Raw genomic sequence first — 11706 nt, forward strand, 5'->3', positions numbered from 1 at the left:
AAAAAGGGGTGTACACGTGGGATGAGCTCACTAGCTCAGTAAGTAGAAAGATGGACCACACAGCAGTCCACACATCATAACACATCATATGCACTACATGCCATGCTATACATTTTAAATCACATCCACCTAAGCAACATTACTAAGTCTTTGGTTTTAGTGCTACTACAACCACAGTGCGCGTATACTTCGGGTACGAGCCGCGAACTCCCTCCCGCGATACGCCCATAGGGCTGTCGAAGAAGGCCCACCGTGAGTACTCCGAAAAGTAAAGATAATACCGTCCACCGGCTCTCAACAGAAATGTAAATGACTGAAAATAAAGGTGTTGACTCCAGTAATTTAAAAGCAGTACGATTGGCCCTCTTGAATGTACCACCGGGGTTGCCGACTGTCCTACATGACTCGTCGGGCGTAATGCCTAACCGCCACAGTGTCCGACAACCGCGACCCCTGTTTCCCCCCAAATGGTAACCCAACACCTTACCCCCTGTTGGGAAGGGTCGTAGCACGGGATGGTGAGAATCCTAATACCGCATGCTCCTATATGACAATAGTACGACTGCATAGTGCCTCCGTGTCCCATTCCACGGGCCACCAATGCATTCGTTTCCAAGCCGACTACGGCATCTAGTCTAACAATGCATTATGCACCATGATGTCCACATTCAACATATAACATCTCATTCAATTGGCATTTGAAAAGTAAACATAGCATATATGCACATCAATGTGTGGAATGACTAATCTATATAGCATATTCATGATGACATGACTAGATTAGATATAGTTAAATGAATGCCAAACAAATGCCTTGAAACAAGACCAAACGTCCTCTCTCCACTTACTTGTAGTGTACAAGGATTCCCATTCGGTACGGGTGAGATCCGGAGCGAATCGGGTAGGATTTGGTGAACCTAACATAATTGAGCGGGGTTAGTACTTCACCATTTTAGAATCAAAATTAATGAAATCCGATGTCAAAATCGTGTTTAGAATGTCAAAAGAAGGTCACACGTCCGATTTGGGTTCGATCGGACATAAGGATCACCTTCGGGGCCACACGGGTGGGTCAGACAGGTGGGCTGTCTACCCACCGGTCTTACCCACTAGTTGGGACCGGCGGGTAGGGGCCCGCCGGTAGTACCCGCCGGTGGTACCCGCTGGGTGGGCCAGGGACCCCCTTGCTAGGACCGGCGGATAGGGGCCCGCCGGTTGTACCCGCCGGTGGCACCCGTCGGTTGGGCCCGAAGGCCCCCCTGCCTTCTCAGGTGGGTACCCACAGGCGGGTAGGAGCCCACCGGTTGTACCCACCGGTCTTGGCGGAAAAGACACTGTTTCTTCCCCATTTTCTCCATTCTTTGGGGAATCAAATGGGGCTTTTCCCCACCCATTCTTCACACCTTCAAGGTCCTATAGGATGGTTCTAACCTAGATCTAGGTTAGATTCAAGTGAGGGAAAACCATCTTACCTTCTTTGCTCAAGAACGACTTCAAACCCTCCAAATCACTTCAAACCCACAATGTTCCTTCTACCTTGTCAATATCTCTTCAAATCCTTCAAGATCAACACATAAATCATCTATTAAACCTTAGATTCATCATTTCAAAGGGTATTTACAAGATCTCAAGAAACCATACTCGAATCAAGGTTTAAAGCTTGGGTATGGTGAATGTTCACAAAACCCAACTTTTCTTACCTCCAACTGTAGATCTAGAGTTGAAGATCACTCTCCCGGCACCAGAATGGGAAGACCGAGCTTCAGCGCCGCTGAAATCCCCCTTTTCTTCCTCTTCCTTCTCTTCCTTTCTTCTTCCCTTTGTTTTCTCTCTCCTCTTTACTTTTCTCACCAACGTACGAGGGTAATAAATGGAAAGAAAAGAAAATCATAAAGCCTTATATACCATTCCTTATTAAGTGAATAGTGCTCTTGGATGGGTCACTCAGGTGGGTGCACCCACCTGTCCTACCCACCTGAGAGCCAAAACTTGGGATTTTGACCGGGTTCGGACCTCGGCGCGAACCCCACCCCAAGCATACGATGTAGCATACGTATATACCTTAAAATACGGATATAATACCTGTTTTATCCGTACATAGCCTTATGGTAGGTGCACGTACACGGTTTGGGCACTCCCGTCTCTTCTGGCACTGGCTCGGACTTGTCGGGCCAGCCGGTGTTTAAGGTCACCCGTGCCATCATAGCCCATAAGGAACCTGCTCTAATTTCCTCTGGCTCGGTTCCTGCATGGTTAAATCGGTTCAACCGCTTAATCAGACCGGGTTTAAGAAGCAGGGTATTACAATGGGCCTATACAACTGAAAGCATTTTCAATGCACCAATACTGTTATTTCATTTTGGAGCTCTAAATTATTGCCAAACCTTCTATGTGGTTATCTGAATGGCCTCCAGGTAGCATGATCAGAATTGAATTTTTTTGGCACCAACCAAGGGAACTTGACACTGTTCAGTGTGTAAGAACCTTACCAGTAGGGTTAACAATACCCTGATCCAATAGGAAACCATAGTAGAAGTTATAATGTTCAAAATTTAGGCAAAATTGAACCAGGAACAGGGTAGTGGTGGGAAGATACACAGGAACCAATCTTCGTAATGTTGGTGAAATCACTCATAGAAATAGGTGTAGCAGATCATCTCAATATCTGCAACAATCATGATCCCCATCAAATAAGTAGCCAAAAGGAGGCAGACACTGTAAATAAATGTGAAATTCAAACCATCAAAAGGCCGATTCTGTCTGTGACCTCCAACAGGTCTAATAAGGATCATCAATGTTATAACCACCATGGTTGGCTCAACAGCAACCATGAAGATATTAATTTCTGGTTATAGTCTTCCTAGAACCAAATGGAACTTCCATTGGTTCCCCCCCCCTCTTTTTTTCTCTTTCTTCTAACCTTTAAGGTAAGTATGTGACCCATTCATATCAGCTTAATGTGTGATCAAGTAGCATATCTGTGAATTAGTCTTCAATCATCTAGAGGTTTTATAGTTCCTGCATCAGAGGTTCACGATTTCTATCGACTTACGTTCTGTTGCTGCTGTGAAACATATTCTCTCCCTCTCTTGTACACGATATATTATCTTATTATACGGCCGGATAGAGAGGGCAAAATGACAACCTCATCCCTCAAGAAAGTTAGAAAAGATCAATTATTTATGTTAAGTGTGGATTGATGATTTAACCAGATTATTTTGTTATGAGAAAATATATGGGAAAATAGTTGATATTTGAAAATTACTATGATTAGGTTCTCTGTATTATGCATTGCTATGATTGGTCCTTGATTTTGATTTGGAAATTTCTTTTTTGGGTGTATAAATACTTTGACTTATATATTATCTAAAATCTTTGATGAAAAGTTTACCATTCTAATGAGTATTAAGTAATGTTACTGATTTTCTCTGTTTTCACATTTTTTTTTTTTAGCAATGAATGTTAAGTGTGCTATTGAATACCATTGGAGTGGGAAGACTATAGTTAAAATTGTTGATCCAGACTTATATGGCTACTTGGACATGGTGTATGACATCTACAATGAACTCATCACACATGTGCCTGTGGGTCATAATGTAGTTTTCCAAGCAAAGTATATACTACCAAACAATGAGATAAAGGAGGTAACAGATGATCCATCAGTGTATGAGTTGTTTGGCTTGCATAGTTGTGATATGATAAATATATATGTGGATGACATTGTTCACAGCAAGTCTGCAACCGATGAATTTACAGTTAACCGGTTCCCTAGCAGTTTGGTTAATGATAGAGATGGTGAACTTGATGATGAACCTAGTGGACAATGTCAACAGGCTCTACAACCATATGGTGATGGTCCTGGTCAGAGCAAGGGAAAAATTGTTGTATGTAGGGCTACTACTGATGCTAATAGTAGTGGAAGTGGAAGTGCTACTGCTTGTGCTACAGCTACTGCTAGGGGAGGTAAAGATACCAAGACCATTGCAAGGTGTGTGAGCATTGCTACTTCTAGTGGAAGAGCTAGTAGCAGAAGTGAAGCTACTGGTAAGAGACTGAGAGTGTCTGATGAGGTTGTCAGGGCTATTAGCAACAACAATGCATGTTCGGATGACTCTATGGTTGGATCTGATGAAGAGTGGAAAATTGGCAGCGAAGACGAGTGGGATGATGAAAGTGAAAAAGAAGATGGTCAGAATGACTCTGAATCTACAGAGGATGACGGGTATGGGAAAAATGATGAGGATCCAATTGATGATGACCTATCTGGATATGAATCTGGAGAGTATTATGGCAAATTTGGTGAACAGAACTATGTGGGTGAAGGTGGCAAGGTGAAGATTGCTGAAGGTAATGTATATGGAAATATGCACCATTTCAGGGAAGCTTTGAGAGAGTATATACTACAAGAGGGGTTTGATATTATCAGGCTGAAAAATGAACAAACTAGAGTTACAGTTATATGCAGAGCACCAAATTGTTCATGGAGATTACATGCTTCACCTATATCAGATGGTATCACCTACATGGTAAAGACATATAACCCAGTTCATACATGTATTAAGGCAACCAAGAACAAGTCTGCTACATCTAGATGGATAGCAATGAAACTTCTTCAACAACTGAAGGTTCAACCAGAAATAAAAATAGAGACCATGGTTGATCACATGCAGAAAACATACGGTCTTCAGTTCCACTATACCAAGCTGTATAGGGCACGCAGGATTGCCCTAGAGATTAATGAAGGAAGCCACATCATATGCAAAACTACTTGCTTATGGTAGGTTGGTACTTCAGAAGGATGTTGGGAGTATTTTTAAGCTACAGTTTGAGAACAGGAACCGTATGTCAGATAATCCAATTTTTAAAAGATTGTTTGTCTGGTTTGATGCTTGCAAGAAGGGTTTCTTAAGAGGATGTAGACCGTTCATTGGTCTTAATGGCTGCCACCTCAAGGGCCGGTATGGAGGGGTACTGTTGAGTGCAATATCTGTTGATGGGAACAATGGTATTTTTCCTATTGCATATGGTGTAGTTGAAGTTGAGTGTAAGGATAGCTGGGCGTGGTTTTTGGATAATTTACGAGATGCTCTACTCGATGACAGTGATGATATGTCACTCACATTCATGTCAGACAGACAGAAGGTATAGGGGCATATACTTTTCTGTCTCTTTTTTTTATTTTTTCATTTTTTATATGTATTTTGAATTACTCATTTACATGTCATAACATTTGAACATATGTGTTGTATAGAGGCTGTCAGTTGTGATTTCCACAATCTTCCCTTATGCTCACCAAAGAATTTGCAGTAGGCATCTATATCAAAACCTGAAGGCAAAGCACCCTGGTATGCTATTGAGGCTACATTTTTGGGCTGCCTCACAAGCTTCAACTGAACTTCAGTTTCAAAAGGAAATGAATAGCATCAAGGAGATTAAGGAAAATGCATACATGTATTTGAATGAAACCCCCTCGAGGATGTGGTCAAGGCATGCCTTTGATGTAGGAGCAAGAAGTGACCATATAACGAACAATATGACTGAGTCATTTAATCAATGGATTGGAGACTTAAGGAGCAAACCCATTCTCACATTGGTTGATCACCTAAGGGTGAAAATAATGGGTAGGCTACATAGAAGGTATGAGAAGGCAACCATGTGGGAGGGTAAAGTAACACCAAGGGTTATGGTGAAGTTGAACAAGGTTCAGCAAGAAGCAAGGCATTGCAGGTGTCAACCGGCAGGTGAAGGTCAATTTGAGGTCTTAGACAGATTTGGCAACAGATTTGTGGTTAATTTGAACCATTACAGATGTGATTGTAGAGTTTGGGAAGGCACTGGTATACCTTGTCTCCATGCTGCAGCTTCTATATCATACATAAGGGGAGAGTTGGTCAACTATTGTGATCCATTTTTCAGTATTGGAAAATACTTGGATACATATAAAGAGATGATCCATCCACTTCCAGATTTGGCAGTATTGAAGGATGATGCTCCTAATGAGAGAGTACTACCACCAAGTCTGAAGAGGTTACCAGGTAGACCTCACAAAATCAGGAAAAGAGAAGCAGGAGAAGCACTTCCTTCAGATTTCAGGAAGAGATCATCATCAATTAGGTATGACATCTGCAAGAAGGAAGGACACAATAGGAGGACATGCCCGAGGGCTGGAGATGCTAAGCAGGATGGATGTACTAGTAAAAAGAAGAATATAAAGGTAAATGCAATTCACTTTATTTATTTAGTTGAAACTTGTTTAATAAAAATCTCATGCTTATTTGTTGTTGTGTAGGAGAAACATAAAGGAGAGAGTGAAGATGGAGTCAACACATCTCAACGACTAACTAGATCATAAGCATCTATGTCTAGCACAGTGGGATGTTTACAAGACAAGGTATTGACCAAGCAAAAGACCAATCGAGCAAAGAGGACAGCAAGGGAGAGGGAGAAGAAATGAAGTACAAGCAATCTGGATGTTTCAATTTAGAGCAAGAGAACAATATTGTATAAATTTACTTTTTTATGACCTTAAGACAGTTGGATCCATCAGTGTATGGTTTTGGATGGGTTTGGTTTTGTGTTAAGATCTATTTCTATTTCACACTATTTGTTGTTGTGTATGGTATAAGTTGTGATGAAAACAGGAATTTGAACCTCTTGGTGCTTCAGGGATATGTTTTGGATTTTTTTTATATGGTTTATATTGTGATAAAAACAGGAATTTGAATCTCTTGGTGCTTCAGGGATATGTTTTGGATTTTTTTTATAAGGTTTATATTGTGATGAAAACAGGAATTTGAACCTCTTGGTGCTTCAGGGATATGTTTTGGATGTTTTTTATATGGTTTATATTGTGATGGAAACAGGAATTTGAACCTCTTGGTGCTTCAGGGATATGTTTTGGATTTTTGTTATATGGTATATGTTATGATGAAAACAGGAATTTGAACCTCTTGGTGCTTCAGGGATATGTTTTGGATTTTTTTTATATGGTATATGTTATGATGAAAACAGGAATTTGAACCTCTTGGTGCTTCAGGGATATGTTTTGGATTTTTTTTTATATGGTATTTACAGGTATTAAATGTCATTTTATAGCCAAAATGCTGCCCGTTTACAGCCAAAATGCTGCCCGTTTTGAGTCAAAATGCTGCCCGTTTGTTGTCGAAACTTATCACAATGTTAGCACTCTCTCCATCAAAATGATACCCATTCAATTTTGAGGGTCATGATTAATCAATAACTTAGTCATAAGAACAGTGAGAATGAACGATTTCATTTAGTTCAGATTCTTACATACTTGACACAACTTCATATTAATGCTTGTAAAGTCATTTTTTAACACATAGCACTAAACACACCACCACAAGCACACCAATTACAATTTTCATCGTTCTATACGCTTTCTCTAAATACTTAATTCTTTTCTTCAAGCCACGAATATCTTCTTTCATCTGTTGACTTTGGATTCTTTCACCAACAACTGCTTCTAAATTAGTTGCAGGGGATGACAAAAGTCTTGGTGCAGCTATAGGTTCACACCATGAGAAGTATCGACAACCTCTTGGTGCTTCAGGGCAACAGTAGTACAACATATTTGGGTGCGAACTAGACTCTGAAATTCGCACCAATGCCCTTTTGGGTTCAGGACATTTGCATCTAACATTCACAAACCTTAACCCACTTTGACTGCTGTCATTGACACTCGCAGTAGACATCGGTTATCTGCAAAATAAACATGGTAAAAGTGGATTATTATTACTTAGCATCAAGATTATGAGAAACGCTCAAACACAGGGAACACAAGTCATAGATATTTCCTCAAAGAAAACCCTGAAACTTACAATGTAACTTCACCAGCCTCTTCAAAGCTCTACAAAGCAACAGAAACAACCATATTCATCAGCAGTCAAGCTATTGGAAACAAAACAAATTAAATGACAAAGCAGATTTTACTATGATGGCAAAAGTGATAGTAATTTTACTTGGCTTGTGAATTAACCAACTGGCTGCTTGAATTACAATTGGGGATGCTTTCATTTTAGAAGATACAATCACTGATCAGAGTCTGATTGTGCGAAGACTTTGATCATTTGGGTGAGCAAAAATGACAAACCATCTCAACAACAATGGTCTTATACTTCAACATCAGGTAATTTTACTAACATAATGGTAGTACGCTAATTTAAAGTCTAAAAGAAGTCCATGCCAATGACAATATTGTTAAAACCTACTTTTTTTGGCTATTTTCCAAATAGAGGGAGATTTGGAAGAAACCCTTCTAGTTGGTGATCTTGGCGTCTTACAAACTTTTTTCTTGATGTGTGCTTTGAGTTTCTCCCATTTTGTTGATAAATTTCTCTTTTACTGTCAAAAATGCTTCAGAGAAACAAACTAAAATATGTTCAAATGATTGGGCTTCAGTTATTATATTTCCAGTGATAACAAACTTCTCATTCTGTAGGCATATCATGGGAAATAGGCTTTTTGTATTATGGTTTTGTAATCCCTTGCCATAGCCATAATCCATTTGTCGAATACATGTCGGGCATGGGGTTCCTATTGTCTTGGGATCTCGTCTAGTGGAATGCAGAGTCAAGCATTCCTGCTAATCAAACACATGGACTTGAGGATAAATTGGTTGGAAAATGGTTGAAGATGGGGAAGAAGGCTAAGAACAGGTTCGAATAAGCCAACGATGTATGATTATCCAGGGGTTAATGGGAGGTGCTCACATGAGCTTATAGCTGATACTGTCGCAGTTCACAGGCTTAAGAGATGTGATCAATGGTAGTACTTTCTAAAATTCTTCAATGTCACCAAGGGGCTTCAACCTTCAAAACTGTACAATGGTATATTAACTTGACAAGAAGAACCCTAAATTAGAAAGGAAGAAGAAGAAACCGAACCGTAGGAGGGGAGAATCGCACGCCGGAGGAGGGTAGAATGGGACACCGTAGGAGGGTAGAATCGCACGCCGGAGGAGGGTAGAATCGGACGCCGTAGGAGGGTAGAATCGCACGCCGGAGGAGGGTAGAATCGGACGCCGTAGGAGGGTATAATCGCACGCCGGAGGAGGGTATAATCGCACGCCGGAGGAGGGGAGAATCGCACGCCGGAGGAGGGGAGAATCGCACGCCGGTGGGTCTTCGTCTTCTTGTCCGGCCGAGTGAGTGAGAGGAGTGAGCAGTGAGATGAGAGATGAGAGATGAGAGAGGAGAGATGTGAGATGGGTATGGGTTTAGAAGATAGGAAATAAGGGAGAGGGCAATATTGTCCTCTCACTCAGGGTGGGGGTATTTTGGGTATATTAGAAAAAAATTAACCGGTTTTCATTCATTTCTCACGGTCGGCTAACGGCAGGGACCGATTTGAAATTTTTTGAATTTTTAGGGGGTGACTTTGACGTTTCTAAAAGTACAGGGGGTGGCGTTGAATAACGACCGAAGTTCAGGGGGTGACAATGCAATTTTCTCTTTTTTTTATTATGCGTGAGAACATAATAAAATTATATTTTATTCACTACCATAAATAAAAAGATAATTAACCATTAAATATTCCCAAATATTGTCATGCAATATTAACTCTTTAATTTGCACATAAGAGCTTCCATTTTTTCAATATCCCATAATGAGTTATATGACATGTAATTTAATACTGCGTAACCTAAGCCTAACCCCAACTCATTGTACATGTCTGTTTCAGAGATTCCATTAACATGATTGGACGCCAAAAAAATATTTCAAATAAAATTTAATAAACTAAATATTATTTTTCATATTAGAAAATAACTTTGTAAATAATTTACAAAAATGACATTGGTACTAAATTTCTGTCCGATCAAGTACAGACATTCTCTTTCATCGATATTCGCCAATTAAGGGTAGTAAATTCTATATTGACGATCTCTTTCATTAACAATGTGGGACCACATGTCCAGTATACCGATATATAATTTATTGGATGTCAACTATTGGTTTACCAAAACATGTGATACAACACTACAACAAATAAGATCTCCCAGATCAAAGATCAAGTGATGGGTACGAATCTTGTCCTCATACAATTGGCAATAATACATGCGAGATTCTTACCAAACTCTTTTATATATACATAGAGTAGGTGCACTTACATTTATGTACTGGAATCACATCCCTGGTAACATATAATGTAACGACCATATGAACAGGATGTCAAATCCTATCTTTAGCGGAGAATAATTTTGGGTGAAAATCCATGGAACAACTTACAAGCCCAATAAATAGTGATGGATGTACATATCAAACAATTGCAGCTATCACTAACTACGGCTTGTAATCAATATTTGTCGATTATTATTGTTCTTTATATAAATATTATGATTGGCTCTTTGATTCTGCACAAAACTCTTGCGTTTATCATTTTTTCTCTTCAGAGAAGTAAAATTGCTTATTACAAGAGAAATGTTTTTCATATAGTGCTTGTAGCGGTGGGTGAGATAACACAGGACAAAAGTGATGGTAAAAATTGAAGATGAACATTCTAAACAGTAGAACCAGAAACCCAATTTGTGTCTAAATAGAACCCCCACAGTGTTTTGGTCATTGTTTCAGCGTGGTTACTTCTTCTTTCAGAAAATGTGAGTCTAAATAGAACCCCCACCGTGTTTTGGTTATTGTTTCAGCATGGTTACTTCTTCTTTCGGAAAATGGAGAGAGAGAGAGAGAGAGAGAGAGAGAGTCACCTTCAAGCTATCACCAATTAGACAAGTCACCATTTGATTACATGTGTTTTACTTACTTATCCTAGCTATCATGTAAATTGAGTCATCACATTGTGCTTCATTTGATTCGACCCATCTTGCTTTGTTTAAAATATAGATGCACTTTTACAAAGCACATTTTAATAAAATACTCAATGCTACAGAATATGTTATGTATTATGCATACCAAGCCTATTTTTCATTATATAATCTATTATATCTAGTAGCGATCAAACAATTATTGTTTATAACCCATAATCTATTAACATAATTGATTATCAAGAAATTGATAATAAACATAAACCTAACTATGCCAAAGAGTTAGATTAGAAAGGTTTTTGAAAAAATAAATCATCTGCAAAGAAACAATGTTGCGGTGAAATGTAGGGAGGCCTTCTAGAAGTGACACATGGCTGTCTGAAAATTTACGACAAGGATTTGAGTGACCCAGAAACTAGGATTCCAGCCCATCAAACAACGGGTCGCTTTATGACCCACCAGTATGATGGGTTTTAACCTTCGTTCACAGTCGATCTCAACTTCTTCTTCTTTCTTTCTGAAGCCATTCTGTGAACACAACTAACAAGTAGGATACCTCTTTCAGATTTTGGTATTCAAGAGAAAATTGAATAAACTCCAATGCAAATTCAAAATTTGAAGTTGGAATCTTTTCTCCACCATAGAAGCATCCAAACAGTGAGAAAACAAGGAGATTCAAGAAAACTGTACAAATGTTGTACAATTTTATTTTCTTTTCCGGGCTACTAAACACAACCTAAGGATCTTTAAGGACCCAAGTTTGTTTCTCAAAGAAGAACCCACTAACATAGGGAAGAGCATAGTTTTAAGTATCGGTGCGTATCGTGTCGCATCGATAGGCATCGGCACGATACATACCGATACGATACATGAAAAATTTAAAACCCTTATGTATCGATACGTATCCTACGATACGCACCGATACACCA

At 39.5% G+C, this 11706-nt stretch overlaps 1 long non-coding RNA gene across 1 annotated transcript; it reads right to left on the minus strand.

Annotated features, from left to right (window-relative positions):
• Positions 1 to 7248: 7248 nt before the first annotated feature.
• On the minus strand, positions 7249 to 7970 carry LOC122091545. Its single transcript, XR_006143962.1, has 2 exons — positions 7842 to 7970; positions 7249 to 7722 (listed from the first exon to the last, which is right to left on the minus strand). It is a non-coding gene; the product is annotated as an uncharacterized LOC122091545 (long non-coding RNA).
• Between the last annotated feature and the right edge of the window lie 3736 nt (positions 7971 to 11706).

The sequence above is a fragment of the Macadamia integrifolia genome, chromosome 2 (assembly GCF_013358625.1).
Source record: "Macadamia integrifolia cultivar HAES 741 chromosome 2, SCU_Mint_v3, whole genome shotgun sequence".
Lineage (NCBI taxonomy): Eukaryota > Viridiplantae > Streptophyta > Magnoliopsida > Proteales > Proteaceae > Macadamia > Macadamia integrifolia.